This window comes from Sparus aurata, chromosome 8 (genome assembly GCF_900880675.1).
Source record: "Sparus aurata chromosome 8, fSpaAur1.1, whole genome shotgun sequence".
Taxonomy (NCBI): Eukaryota; Metazoa; Chordata; class Actinopteri; order Spariformes; family Sparidae; genus Sparus; species Sparus aurata.
In genome coordinates this window covers 29012282-29025858 of record NC_044194.1, presented here as the reverse complement: position 1 = coordinate 29025858, position 13577 = coordinate 29012282, and the positions used below count along the sequence as shown (strand labels likewise).

Here is a 13577-nt window from a genome sequence, read left to right as displayed (position 1 = left end):
TGCTAACTGTCAGTCAGCAGAGAAGGTCAACAACAACATCCGGAGTGTTAATCTGGTCGGCTGTATGCTTGAACAAGTGCGCATGTAGACCAGTGTGTGCATGATCAAAAACATAAAATGAAACGTAATAATAGTAACAGTGCTTTAGTAATACTAGGGCTCAAACACTCCCACAAGGTATCTGTACTACTACGATTACTGCCAGCGGTTAACGTACTGTCGGAAGCATCATTTGTGAAGTATCATAGTATGATCAAATGGGCCCAAATGAACTCAGAACCACCCCGATCGCCTCGACGCCAGAATTCGACACACAGCGTCTCAAATGTGTTTGGAATGAACACTTGTGATCGCTGTGTTGCTTTCTTCCATGTGATTGTGTCTGTGGTGAAAATGAAAATAAAAAAGACAACATCAACATAACTTTCCCACATTAGCACTCCTGCAGCGAGAGAGGAGGAGCAGCCGGCGAAACGACCGTATCCGACTGTGTCTGGTGATACATGCCGCTTTCCACGCGCAGCAGTCAATAAAAGGCCATTCTCTGGGCGGGGTCAGGAGGGGTCAACCACACATAAATAGAGGAATATGAGGACACTGTGTCAGCGCTGGAGGGGGGAGCAGACCGGACTGCATCTCCCTGTCAGCGCCGATGAAGTTACAGGTAGCTGAAGCTCGCTTTTGTTTGTGAAAAAAAAAAAAAAATTATTCTGTAGGTCCTGAGTCTGCACTAGGTGTTTTATTTTGAAAATTGACCAAATGCTCTATGCTGCTCCTGTGTCTGACTTCCTGCCTGGCTCGATCTGCTCCGTGCAGCTTGACGTGGCTTCTGTCTGAGAACGTGCTGTGGCGGGGCTGGTGGAACCACGAGCATTGTCCCGGCCGCAGTCAGCTCTGGCGGCCAGAGCACGACTCTGGCAGTGTTATCTCACCTCAAACAATGTAAGCAAATAGCAAAGTGTGAAATGATGGATTTGATCTGTAGTGTTTCAAAGGTAGATCACAAGGACGCTCCATACAGCATGTCTCAGTTTCCTGAAGCCGCTTCACCTCAAGCAAACCGAGTTCTTCAGTTCCTCACCAGATTCACGTTTTATAGATCATGTCAATGATCAGACTGCACGAACACGTCCATGCGGGCTGCACTGATCTCTAACGCTGACTGTAATCAGTTCCCGGCTCCATTACTAGCGATTTTATGTCTTGCCCCTGAAACACGTCTCTGCATTCTCTCTTTGGTTCACGATTTCAATTAATCCATTACTGAAAAGTTCATCTTCCACAGTACCAGGGAAAAATAATCACCTTTATGAACGCCTGCAGTTGATTAGTTCTGACCCGATTTCGTGCTTGAAAAGCAAAGACAGATATTCATTAGGGCCGAATGAAAAAGCAGCATCAGTGAAACGAAACCATAAAAGCTCCTTTGATTCTTCCGCGGCACTAATACACACTTGAGAACGACAGACAAAGTGAGGGAGAGACTTGCTTTATGAGTGGTGAAGAGGCTGTGATTCACAGCGTGCACTTCTCATTATTTCGCCATCTCTCCTCACTGAAGCATTACCATTTATGCACACACACAGTAATCGGTCACAGATTGCACACTGATACAGTGAAGTGCTTATTTCCTCCTGGAAATGTGACGGTAAAAGGTTCAGCTAGCAGCTCCTCTACCTGTTCTTCTAGTAGTTTTTGCTGAGTCAGACGGAGCCATTATCCAGCCTCTTCCTGGGGGGGGGGGGGCTCGCTGTCACACATGTAGACCGTCGCATCGACACACACACACGCACACAATATCCTCCACCAGTCAAAAGAGAGGCCTGGGGAGGTTGCAGCAATACCAACACCATTTAATAAGTGCGAACTTGGGAGCATTGCGTTATTGTGAAACCGCATGTGTGTGTTTGTGCGCGCGTGTGAGTGTGTGTGTGTGTGTGTGTGTGTGTCGACGCGCATGCATGTAGGAGTCTCACTCCACACCTGGTAAAAGGAACACTGTATGAAGGCAGCATGAACGTGAAGAGAGTACAGCGGACTCCATCGAGCCGTGCCTCTGCCACAATTACATCCTCCACAGCTAACAGATGCTCTGCTCTCGTCGCCACTGCTCAAAACACACATACACACAACAAGCACACTCGTATGCACCCACATGCAAAATGAATTAGCCCCTGAACTGTGTTTTCCATCTGTGGTCCATTAAAACTTGCTTTATTTAGACCGGTGCAGGTTAGGAGGCAGAGGCCTGGTGGATGTGCGTCCCGCTTTAGTGCGTGGTAAAATTATTTTAGGATATTACTGTCTGATTATTTCATATTCCTTTATCTACTGAAGTGCCGAATGAAGCAGACCAACACTACAAGAGCTTACAGCAGTGTTTCTATGATGTACTCACAGGCCATACAGGAGTAAAAAAAAGATGTCATGTATTAATTTTAGGGGTGGGAAAAATGTTCGGTTCTTAGATGCATCGCGATTGTCTCTAGAATGATTATGTCTCGATGCAGATAAGGTAATAATCAGAATTTTAAAAACTGAAATTAGTTCGCCCGCTGCAATAGTAAGCACCTGCTGATTCTCTGCTGTACATGCGCACCAAACACACATGTACGAGACGTTTATCTTTGAGCGGCGACAAAATGGCTTCAGTGGCTAGTACCAAGTCTATAAGACCAGCACCGACTTCTTTGAAAGCTACTGTATGGCAGCATTTCGAGTTCCATGAAGTCGAGGGGAGAACTGACAAGACCGACACAGTTTGTAAGGTGTGCGGAACTCAACTTAAATACTTCGGCAACAAAACTAATTTGAGAAACCACCTTGCGCGATACCACCCAGAGGCTGGAGAGAAGCAGCGACCTGTTGCAGATGCTAGCCAGAGAACAATGGAGCAGGCGGTGGCACAGCTTCAACCGAACTCTGAGAGAGCGAAGAGGATTACCAAATCCATTGCAAGTTTTATTGCATTAGATTTAAGAGCGTATTCAGTCGAGGAGAACGTGGCTTTTCGGACGATGGTGTTCACTCTAGAGCCAAGATACAAAATATATACATACAATAATACACTCTGCAGTGAAACTAAAACACACGTTTTGGACACTTTGATGAAAGCGGGTAGGTAAGTAGCCATGTTTTAGTATGAGAGCTGATACACTGATTATAGCATTGAAAGCTTTTGTTATTTTTATATAGGCTACAGTGTACGGTTTTTTTCTCAGGGATATGCTCATTGCCTGTAACAGGAGGATTCTGTGTTCATAGAAAGTCAAATCTATTTGTGACAAAGAAAAGCCTTTTCTTTAATAAAACATTAGAGAAGGTAATTAATCTGTTGATTTTTTTCTGATGATCATCACAAAAGTAGGAAGTGATTAGCAATCTCTAAGTAGCAAGCTCAGATTTATTATTATTATTATTATTATTATTATCATTATTGCTAGTATTAGTATTTTAAATCATGCATGGAAATGTACACAAAAAAAATTGTTGCATCAAGATGCATCGATAATCGCTTTAGAATCGAATCGTTGACCCAGAGATTCCCCCTAATAAATCTTATTTAAGTAAAGTGCCCCATGCATAAATTACCGGAGAAAATGATTAGAGTCGCTGATATTAAATGTACTTAAGTATCAAAAGTCAAAAATATGACTGATTACCAGCCTGGCCTATTATTACAGGTGTTGATCTGGAGATTGTTGCCCATTTTTAATTGCTGATTTTCTGGCTGCTGCTGGACAATGAAGTTATTCTGCAACATCATTCAGTTGTAGCTGAACGTGAGATCAGCAGGAAAAAAACCACACCCGCTATTTCATAGAGGCGACATCTGTGCACATTTGGATTTTTATAAACGTGCTCAAGACACACGCTGTGTGCAAAATCTGACTCACAGCCACGACCAACCACGTTAGCCATTTTCAGCTGAAGCTTTCCATAAGGACTAAAGCGAGCACAGCTAATCAGCCGGGGATTGAAGAGGCGCTGTCACCTTTACCTCCTAACTCTGATTGTCAATGAAATAATGTAATTTTAAAATGTGGGCTCTGATGCATCATGTAATCCGCAAACTAAGTAGTACCTGGAGTTTAAAAAGTCCAGTATTTGCCTCTAAAATGCCTGTGTGTGCTCGTCATATCTTACTTCCAAAAGTCTGCAAGCATTTACAGCTGAAAGTCCTGACTGAACAATGTACCAGACATGAGAATACAGAATATCATGATTCATTTTCACAATTTCTGTAATCTATTCTATCACCTCCTACATTGTACTCAAGACGTTAGCTAAACCTTTCAGATATGTTCATCACAGTTATAGTTATAGCGAGTCAAGGTGAAACCAGGGAGCAGCTCTGTGAGCTGAGACAAAAGCTGCGAGACAGACAGGCTGGCTGATCACTTCACTGTCACTGTACACGGCTTCAGCCTGTCAGGTTTATTCTCAGTGTTACTGTTCCAAAATCTGAGCAACTAACTTCTCAATTGCTCTAATTCTATCGTTGCATGATAGCAGGGAGCCCCGGTCACTATCAGAGCCGCCACTATACATATCTTCAGTGTAGGAGTGGAGAGCTGCAGGCCTGCATGCGCTTCTTTACCTGCAAGCAGGTGGTACACATACACTTTCCACCACTGCATATTCAAAAACATGATGACGCCCCCCTGACAACAAGAAGAAGAGGAAGAAGAAGAGAAAGAAGAAGAAGAAGGGCTCCTTTGTTTGTGATATTTGGCTGAACATCAAGAAAAGTAACGAAAAAAAAACATGACTGCGTAACAAGGACAGCGTGGACTCAGGCAGGTGACACATTTACACCACGTGGAACCTCACAGCCACGCGGAGACTGAGACCTGAAAGACACTCGCGGACCTCCATTATGTGTCCATCAACATGTTTCCTTCTCCAGATAGTTCTTGTCATCTCTCGACTGTCCACGTGACGATAAAGCCTAAAATTGCCCAAAAAGACACTAAATATGCAATAACTGGAATTCTCTCTGGAATTACTCCGACAAAGCATGCCACCAATAGAGGAACAGCACTACGACAACCTCCTCGGATGTGGTTTGACACGGTGATCTATTCTCTCGCTGATAAAACAACCTCAGAGGACATTCGTTTGCACGGCGAATATCAACTTAAAAGCAAAACTAGGCCGATATCAGGGTAGCTCCTGTGGTAACAGGTAGGAGCAACAGCCAGAAAGCTCAGACACTGAGGGAGGGAACTAGCTCACTGATGTCAGTTCAACCACAAACATTAGTGCGCGCATGTGATTTTTCATCTGCCTGTGGAGGAGAACGTTCAGCGTCACAGAAGGGACAGAAAAGTAAAAGTGTTTACGAGTCCTAATGAGTGGTTTTCTGAATGAGACACATTGTTTTTATCTGGAGCTGATGGTGGGAATAGCTGAGGAGTGAGACATCTCTGCTGAGGTGCACATGCACAGGGCTGATCTCGAACCTACACAAGCAGCCAGGGACGATGCTACATGGGTTACTTTATATTCTTCGGTCTCTTTCAGCACCGACAACACATTGTTCAAGCACTGCTTCAACCGGGACGGATGGGAACGTCTCCAACTGCATCGAACCGGAAAAAAGGGGTGTAAATGAGCGTGTCCATTTCCATCACAGCCAATCTGAGCTGGAGTCGCCCGTCGCTGCACACGGAACGAGTGCAGACTCGACCCTTTCACACTGAGGACCAAAGCCAGATGTTAGTGTGTGTTTTTGTGGCCCAGTGTGAAAGCGGTATTACACGGCGATGTGTAGCTTAAAGTTGGCCAGCATTAGCTAAGCAGAGGCTATAAATAGCTAGCTGCTCCAGGTCATAGGAGCAAACACACACCGCAGTCATACAGTCAGCCATTCGCCGTCACTACCAGCAGTCCGTGTCAGCAAAATGACCGTCAGAAGCTGCAGGAGAAGCAGAAGCTGCTCGGTATTTTCAGCCCGTGAAAACTTACTTGGCTTTAACGCAGCCATTACTTCAGTGTTTCTGAGTAATGCGTCCCTCTCCTCTACAGGACGCGGGACTGCGGCACAAACAGCGGTGAGTAATCGCTGTCGGGCCTGCCGAAGACAAAAACTGATGTCGCGAGCGCAGCAGCGGGGAAACATTTTTCCACTGAGAGGGTATCAGAGAGCCGAGTGAGCTGTTGTCCCGCGCTCCAGTATTTATCACAGCCTGTTCCTCCAGCAGGGAAAGTAAGCAAGAAGTCGTTGAAATCTAGACTTCCAGCCGGCTTCCTGCTGAGGCCAGGAAACACGAGGTTGATTCAGACTTCCCATGAAGGGTCAGTCGCACCTCATCCGTTTATCTGCTCGGCGCTGGAGCCGTGAGAGGCGGAGATCACGTCCACGCTGACGCAGATCCACCTGAAAATGCTGTTTTCTGTCCACAGTTTGTTGGAGCCCTTTCTTAAAGGTGTTGTATTAAAGCTACAGAAAGACTCCTAAATCACTTCCTCTACTAACGGTTTATCGTTGCTTGGTAAATGGAGTGGACTTCCGGATGAGCACCCCCCAACATCACCCTCAGTATCAATGTGCCCGCTGTGGAGAGCTTCAGATTTGTGGGACTGACAATCACCTCTGGCCTTAAGTGGGCGTCCACCATCGACACCACCATCAAGAATGCCCAGCAGAGGATGTACTTCCTGTGCCAGCTCTCAGCACCACTGATTCACTTCTGCTCTGCAGTCATCCAGTCCGTCATTGTGATCTGATGGTCATTGTTGTTTTTATTAACTACATTGACTTTTCCCACCATCTCTGGCGCATGAATCAGTTCTGTGGGTTGATTTTCCACTCTCTGGGCTGTCCTTGTTTTCAGCTACAGAGCATGTCTGATTCTGCCAAAGCTGTGTGTAGCACTGAAAGCAACTTAAACACGTGAAGTGCAGTGTGTGTGTTCACATACTGGGTCAGAACAGCTGATCTAGTGAGAAGCGTGGCTGAATGAAGTAGATAAACTCCACTATCCTCTCCTCTCTTTTTTTTTTTTTTGGTGGAACATTGTTGCATGAAATATGGATTTAAAAAACAGCAGGAATACACAAAGTCTCGGCCAAATCAGATTTTTTTCTAATTCCCCTGCAAAGACGGGGAAAGCCAACACTGCCAATTGTTTTTTTTATTGTTTTCCCCCCGATACAAAATGGCTAATTTTCAAATTCGTCTCTTGTTTTGCTTTCCTTTTCCTTCCCTATAAAAGATTTCCTGCATTCACAATTGGAACGTCTTTTACCAATCAGAGGTCAGCAGCAGGGAGATCAAATCAGGGTGGGAATCTGTTAAATCTGTGTCATTCTTAATATTTACGTTTTTTATGTAGAAATGTGTGATGTATGGAACTATAAATATAGTCAATTGTTGTCAAAAATATTTAAAAATCAAAATATATATTGATTATTGATATTTGAAACTGTTTGGACACTTGTTTTTCACAGTATCGATACACAGTACGAGATTTTAACGATGCCCCGCCCACTGCAGCACAGAGCCCCGCCTCCACCAGGACTAATGCTACGTTCACACTGCAGTTACAAGTGACCTGAATCCGATTTTTTCGCTCATATGTGACCCATATCTGATTTGCTTTTGACAGTGTGAACAGCACAAGTCGCATTGAATCTGACATTTTCTAATTAGATTCAGGCCACATTTAAATGTGGTACTGAATCGGATACGTATCGAATTTTTTTGAATGCGACCACAATCTGAACAGCCAGGTCGCATTTAATGCGACTTTGACGTCGTTCTGACCCGCGCTGCACTGTTTTGTAAATGAATGACAAATAAAGTTGATTGAAAAAAAAGTGTGCCACAGGCGGGAGCGAGCGGGAGCCTCTGTACGGATGTTGCCGCTATTGCTCCGCATAGAGCCATCATTAAAATATGAATTTTCTTTCTCCTCTTCCTCCTTCGTGATATCACCCGCTCACAAATTTGCCGGCTGCCGCCACACACTGATTTTAGCATTGAGCCATACAGTCCCACGTTACCGGTTGCCGTTGCCATGTTCTCTTCTGTAAACACAGCCGTAGCGTGATGTCATCAATGATCAACTGCGCATGTGGGTCACTTCAGGAGCGTGAGCTGTTCACACAGCAATCCGTAGACAGGCCGCATTTAAAGAGGTAATGTGAACAGCCAAACAAAAAATCGGATTTGAGCAATAAATCGGAATTGTGCATTAAGACCTGCAGTGTGAACGTAGCCCAAATGACCTCAGATGGTGCTCTGAACTCACAGAACACCAGCCTTATTATATTCATCTTTTCAGGAAAAATAAAAATGTTATTCTCTTAATGTTATGTCAGTTTTTCCTGCGGTATCAAACATGATATTTTTCCGAGGTATCTTGGAAATCCCGGTATCGTGACGGCAAAGTGAGTCGATCTAAACCGCCACTGACAGAAACTCCAGTCGCTCTTTAATCGTTCAGTCTCCGGGCAGACAGGCAGAAGATATGATAGCAACATCTGAGAGACAGATCTGCTGATGCCGAATACAAAGAACTACATCGGAGGGAGGGAAGTGTTCGGAGAGGTCGACGTGCTGGAAAACAGATCAGCGCTTCCGAAATGCTCCGCGGTCTACACACACTCTACGGTACGCTCAGCGGCAGAAAAGTTAGCGTGGATTGCGGAGGAGACATTTGATTCCGATTCTAATTTAGTCTCGTGTGATACATTATGTCTCTTTTGATACTGAAGGTGTTTCTGCTGCGGACATTTCCTGTGGTGTTCTGCCTGGTATACGCAGTTTTATCTCAGCTTTTATAAAAAAAAAAAACTGTCTTTGAAAAAAAGAAAAGTGGAATGCAGAGAATAAAAAGAAAACAACGTAATAAATATTACATTTCCCTCTCCGCTTACACATAACGTATCGCGGACGACTCCCTGAACGTCTCTTCCAGAGTCACCTGTATGTTAATACGGTTCTTATCATCTGCCGAACACGCTGATAGCATCGCATTATGAGTTATGTGACTCACAGTCCAGATTAAACCTCCAACAGATACATTTTCAGATGTGTTTGCATCGGTGTGGACATGAGAGAGACAGAGAGAGAGAGAGAGAGAGAGAGACGCAGAAACACAGACGGACAGATGAAGACGAGGCGAGGAGAGACGGGGAGCGCAGGCGGTCAGACAAGCCAGCACAGGCTCCTCAGCCCCCCTCTCCACCCCTACACCTCCCTGCTCCACCCCACCCAGGAGGATGCCTATTGTTCCCCCATCCCCTAAACAAAGCCTGCCCCCCCCCCCACCTCATCCCACAACCCCGAAACCCTCCCCCCCCCCCCACCTACCCCCATTGCCCCCTGCCCCCCACCCACTCAGCATTGTTGCTCTAATAAACCGGCTCCACTCCCTAAATTTCATTACACCCGAGCGCGGCCTGCCCTTCACTTACACTCAGAGGCTCCAAAAACACATCGACTCAACTTTATCCTCACTCGTCCTCGAGTCCTGTCACTTTCTGCCGAGCACAGAAGGCCGAAAATCACTACGTTTGGAGGCAGAACCTTTCTTTAGGTTTCACTAATGCAAATGCTCTTATATAACAGCAAATCAAAACAGGAGCCGGTTTTAATTTAGGGTTTAACGGAACGTGTGAATTTCTCCGATTTACACCTCAGTGACTCCGACAACAACGCAGACTTCTGCTCTGCCAGACGCATCCCACGATCCCCGGGATTCACTGCGTCACCTGTTGATTCGTACACTTGCGCCGAGCCGGGCTCTCACTTCATTGCGCTGCGACGGCAAAAAACAAATGATTCAAGTAAAGATGATGAAAAAGTGGGTCCACATCTGGACATCGCAAGACATCATTTCCTGCCAGATTACTCCTCCTAATCCCGGCTCCAGAAAAATCAGTGTGCTGGATTCTGTCCTCCTGCCTAGAAATGAGGCGACAGATGAAACAACAAGGAGGAAGGCAGTGAGCAGCACGCCGCACACAACTCCACCATATTGTCACAGCACCGGCGAAGTGCATGAACACACACACCAACATGTGCACGTACACAGCGGTTGTGACTAAAGCACACAGAGGCCATATGGTGCGTCCTCATCCACCGACGCCTGTTGCTGCCGCAACAATAGGCCTGCCTGGCCTGGACAGCAAGAGGCAAACACACACATGAACACACACACACACAAATGTGCACACACACACACACACACACACACACACACACACACACACACACACCAAATGGTCGTTAGTCAGTCAGTCTGCGTTGCTTAGGCCCAGAACAAACGCCTGGATTTGCATTCTGCACCTCCCTTCGTCCTCCTCCCCTCTCTCTCTCTCGCTCTCTCTCTCACACACACACACACACACACACACACACACACACACACATACACACACACACACACACACACACTTCCCGGGTCTCTACAGGTGCATGGAGCACTCAAAACAGATGTCAACGGACTGGAGAGGGAGAGGCGCGCGGGGGGGGCGGGGGACGACGGGAGGCTATTTGCCCAGGGTGACTGACAAAGCTTTGTACACTCACAGGCCTAGACACAGCAAAGACAATGACACACACACACACACACACACACACACAAATGCTGTTCCTTCCTGTTACACTCTCAGGCCTGATTTATAATTCTTAAACACTTTTAAAGGCAAAAGAAAAGGGAGACAAAAAAGTGTGATTCACTCTCAAATCACTGTCGACACTTTTTCAAAGAGGTTTAAAAATGAATTAAAATCTATTTCTCGAGACATTCTGGAGAAGTGACAACATACACACCGCCGCTGCTGTAGAGCATCATACGTCTCATTTGTCTGTATTTTACACTGCTGCCAGCTGCAGACGAGCCACAACTTACTGTACAGACTGCATCATTTCACATTCGCCTTCACAGAGTCACAAATGTCATTTAAAAAAAAAATTTTAAAAAAATGATATACAAGAATTTTAGATCTTTCTTATTGTTTTCCTGATATTTCAAATACAGTTTAATGTCCCCCCTATCACACACACACTCGTCCTCTAGTCACTGAGTTACAGGTATTATTAGTAAGTTCACCGACAGACTCCTGACCGGCCACGATATCACTCATCCATTCATTATTTCAGTCATTTTTCAAGCAAAGGGTGCTCATAATTCTCTAGCTTCTGTAATCAGATTAAGTGCCTATTTCTGTTCGTATCAGCGTGAAGTGAATACGTGTGAGTTATGAGGGAACCAGTAAAGATATTAGAGGACGTCGCTTTGGGCTCCGAGTGATTCAAACAGGCCGATTTTTAGGATTTACTGACATTTCGAGGAAAAAAAGAAAACTGTTTGATACATTTGGACAATTTCCTGCAGACTGAACCAGTGATGACACTGATCATGTGCTGCAGAATTAACACGCGTTAATATTTCATCCGACCCGTAAACTCTCTCTGTGATGGATGTGTGATTTCACCGCGTGTGCAACGTCTCCCTCATTGACAAAATGTTACATTTCATTCAACCCGCGTCAATTCGTTCAAGGAAAAAAAAACAAAAATAAGAGTCCTTTTATCCCAGGGACCCTTCCTCTCATCTGACAGATGGATCAGTGTTACAGAAGTAATGCAGCTACTATGTCTCTAGCTACAGGCTGTAATTTTCTCCAATAATTACATTGTGGTTTGGCCTGCATTACCACAGATGTCTCGCTATAAAGGACAAGAGCAGCCCTTTAATCAATATTTAAAAGGAAATACACAACATAACTATAAGGCCATATGGGGATATTACAGGCTGCTGATACCGAGGGGGATTTAAAATGAAAAAAAAAAAAAAAAAAAGCTGGAGTGTCTCTTAGGTCAGGTTAGCTCTAACAGTCAGCAGAGGTTTAAAAAAAGGTTTAAAAAAGCAGAGGTTTAAAAAAAAACAAACACGCTGTGATTTGGGTGTGAAATTAAAATGAGTGTGTTTAAACTGGAAATCATTAGAAATCAACTCAATTTCCAGAAAAGAAAAAAAAAAACAAAACGTGACAAAATCTCACTTTCCTCAAACAAACTGTCACTGATGCCAAGCCTGGATGTACACAATGAGCGATGAGTCAGCCTGGGAAAGGTGGAAGAGCTGTAACCTTTTTAGATAAAATAATGATAATAATAATAATAATAATAATAATAATAAAAACAGGACTTTCAATCCCTTCATCGAGCTCATTTGTCTTTAAGCTGGAGAGGAGGAGTGAGTGCTGACAAATCCACCAGCAGGCCGGTGTGATCGTGTTTCCATTGAGCATGTAATGTGCTCTGTCCACTGGGTCAACACTGGCTGTGTGCATGTTATCAGCCTGTGGCCTGTTCCTGTGGCTGGGCCCTGCCTGCTGCCTGCTGCCTGCTGCCTGCCTGTGAAGGGGAAGAGAGAAAAACCCCGCCGATGCAACAAGTCCCCCATTCACTCCCAGCTTTGTTAAGCTGCCTCCCGGCGCCGCGGCGACAATGTTTTCATCCCCTTTTCGCGTTACAACGGAGGTCAACTCATGAGCACAACTCTGACGGACAGATAACCTACAGTGTGTCTTTCAATACACGAGAGGAAGAAGTGATAGAAAAGGCGGATTTGCTTGTTTTTGTTGTGTGTGTGTGAGTGTGTGTGTGTCGGGAGAGAGGAGGATGAAAAAAAAAAAAAACTGGAGTGAAAGCGACATCCCTCGCTCCGGAGCTCGCACGGCGAAGCGTTAATAAGCTTGTTAGACTTGTTTAACATCTAGAAGCGGGTCGGGTGCGTCGATCCGACTCGCGATGAGGCCGAATTTGTCTTCATTTCGGCTCCGGTGACCACTTCGAGGTTTGAGAAACAAGCGAAAGCGTCCGGGGGCTTTCAGACGCGCAGGCTTACAGGCTGAGGTGGGGAGGGAGGGAGGGGGGGGGACTCCTCCTTGGGAACTTACCTCGATTCATACGCCTCTTTATGGATTAATTCCCACACTTTTCCACGGATCGGAGCCGCTACAGCATCGGGAAGCGCTCCGCCAACTCCAGAGGCTCCTCTCGGTTCGGGTTTGATGAAGGGTCGGGCGCGCTGAGTGCGTAAAATGCGCAGCGTCTCTCCAAGGATGCGAAATATGCGCGGAATGGGAGCAGGAATGAAATGAACGCGGTGGACTGAGTTGAACGGGGCGGGGTGAGAGGGACTGGCGTCACCCTGGATGGATGAAACAGAGTGAGTGAGAGATGGGAGGATGGGTGGAGAGAGAGAGAGAGAGAGAGAGAAGGAGAGCGAGGGGGAAGGGGAAGGGGCCGGACTGTATGGGCTGCGTTCAACAACAAAAGGAAAGAGTGGAGCGCCCAAACTCCGCTGAGAGGAGCAGCAGAGAGGCCGCCGACAACAAGTCTGCTCCACCAACATCGAGACGACACTACGGAGAGAGCCCACTGCAAAACTTTTTATACCACGACAGTCTAACGTGAGACACGCACATACAGGTGTCATTTAATGAAGTTAGATATATAAATATTAAAGGAGCGTTCCGTAGTTTTGGAGAGAAATTTCAGTCAGAAGAGAAAGACCTTCATCGAGTGATTTTATTTTGTGCTTGAATAAATA

At 45.6% G+C, this 13577-nt stretch overlaps 1 protein-coding gene across 1 annotated transcript in view; it reads right to left on the bottom strand.

Annotated features, from left to right (window-relative positions):
* Positions 1 to 13208, bottom strand: part of LOC115586964 (transcriptional enhancer factor TEF-1-like) — a 47044-nt gene extending 33836 nt beyond the window's left edge. The window contains exon 1 of the mRNA XM_030426463.1: positions 12922 to 13208. The gene's annotated coding sequence lies outside the window, so the exon portion shown is untranslated. The remainder of the gene's footprint in view (positions 1 to 12921) is intronic.
* Between the last annotated feature and the right edge of the window lie 369 nt (positions 13209 to 13577).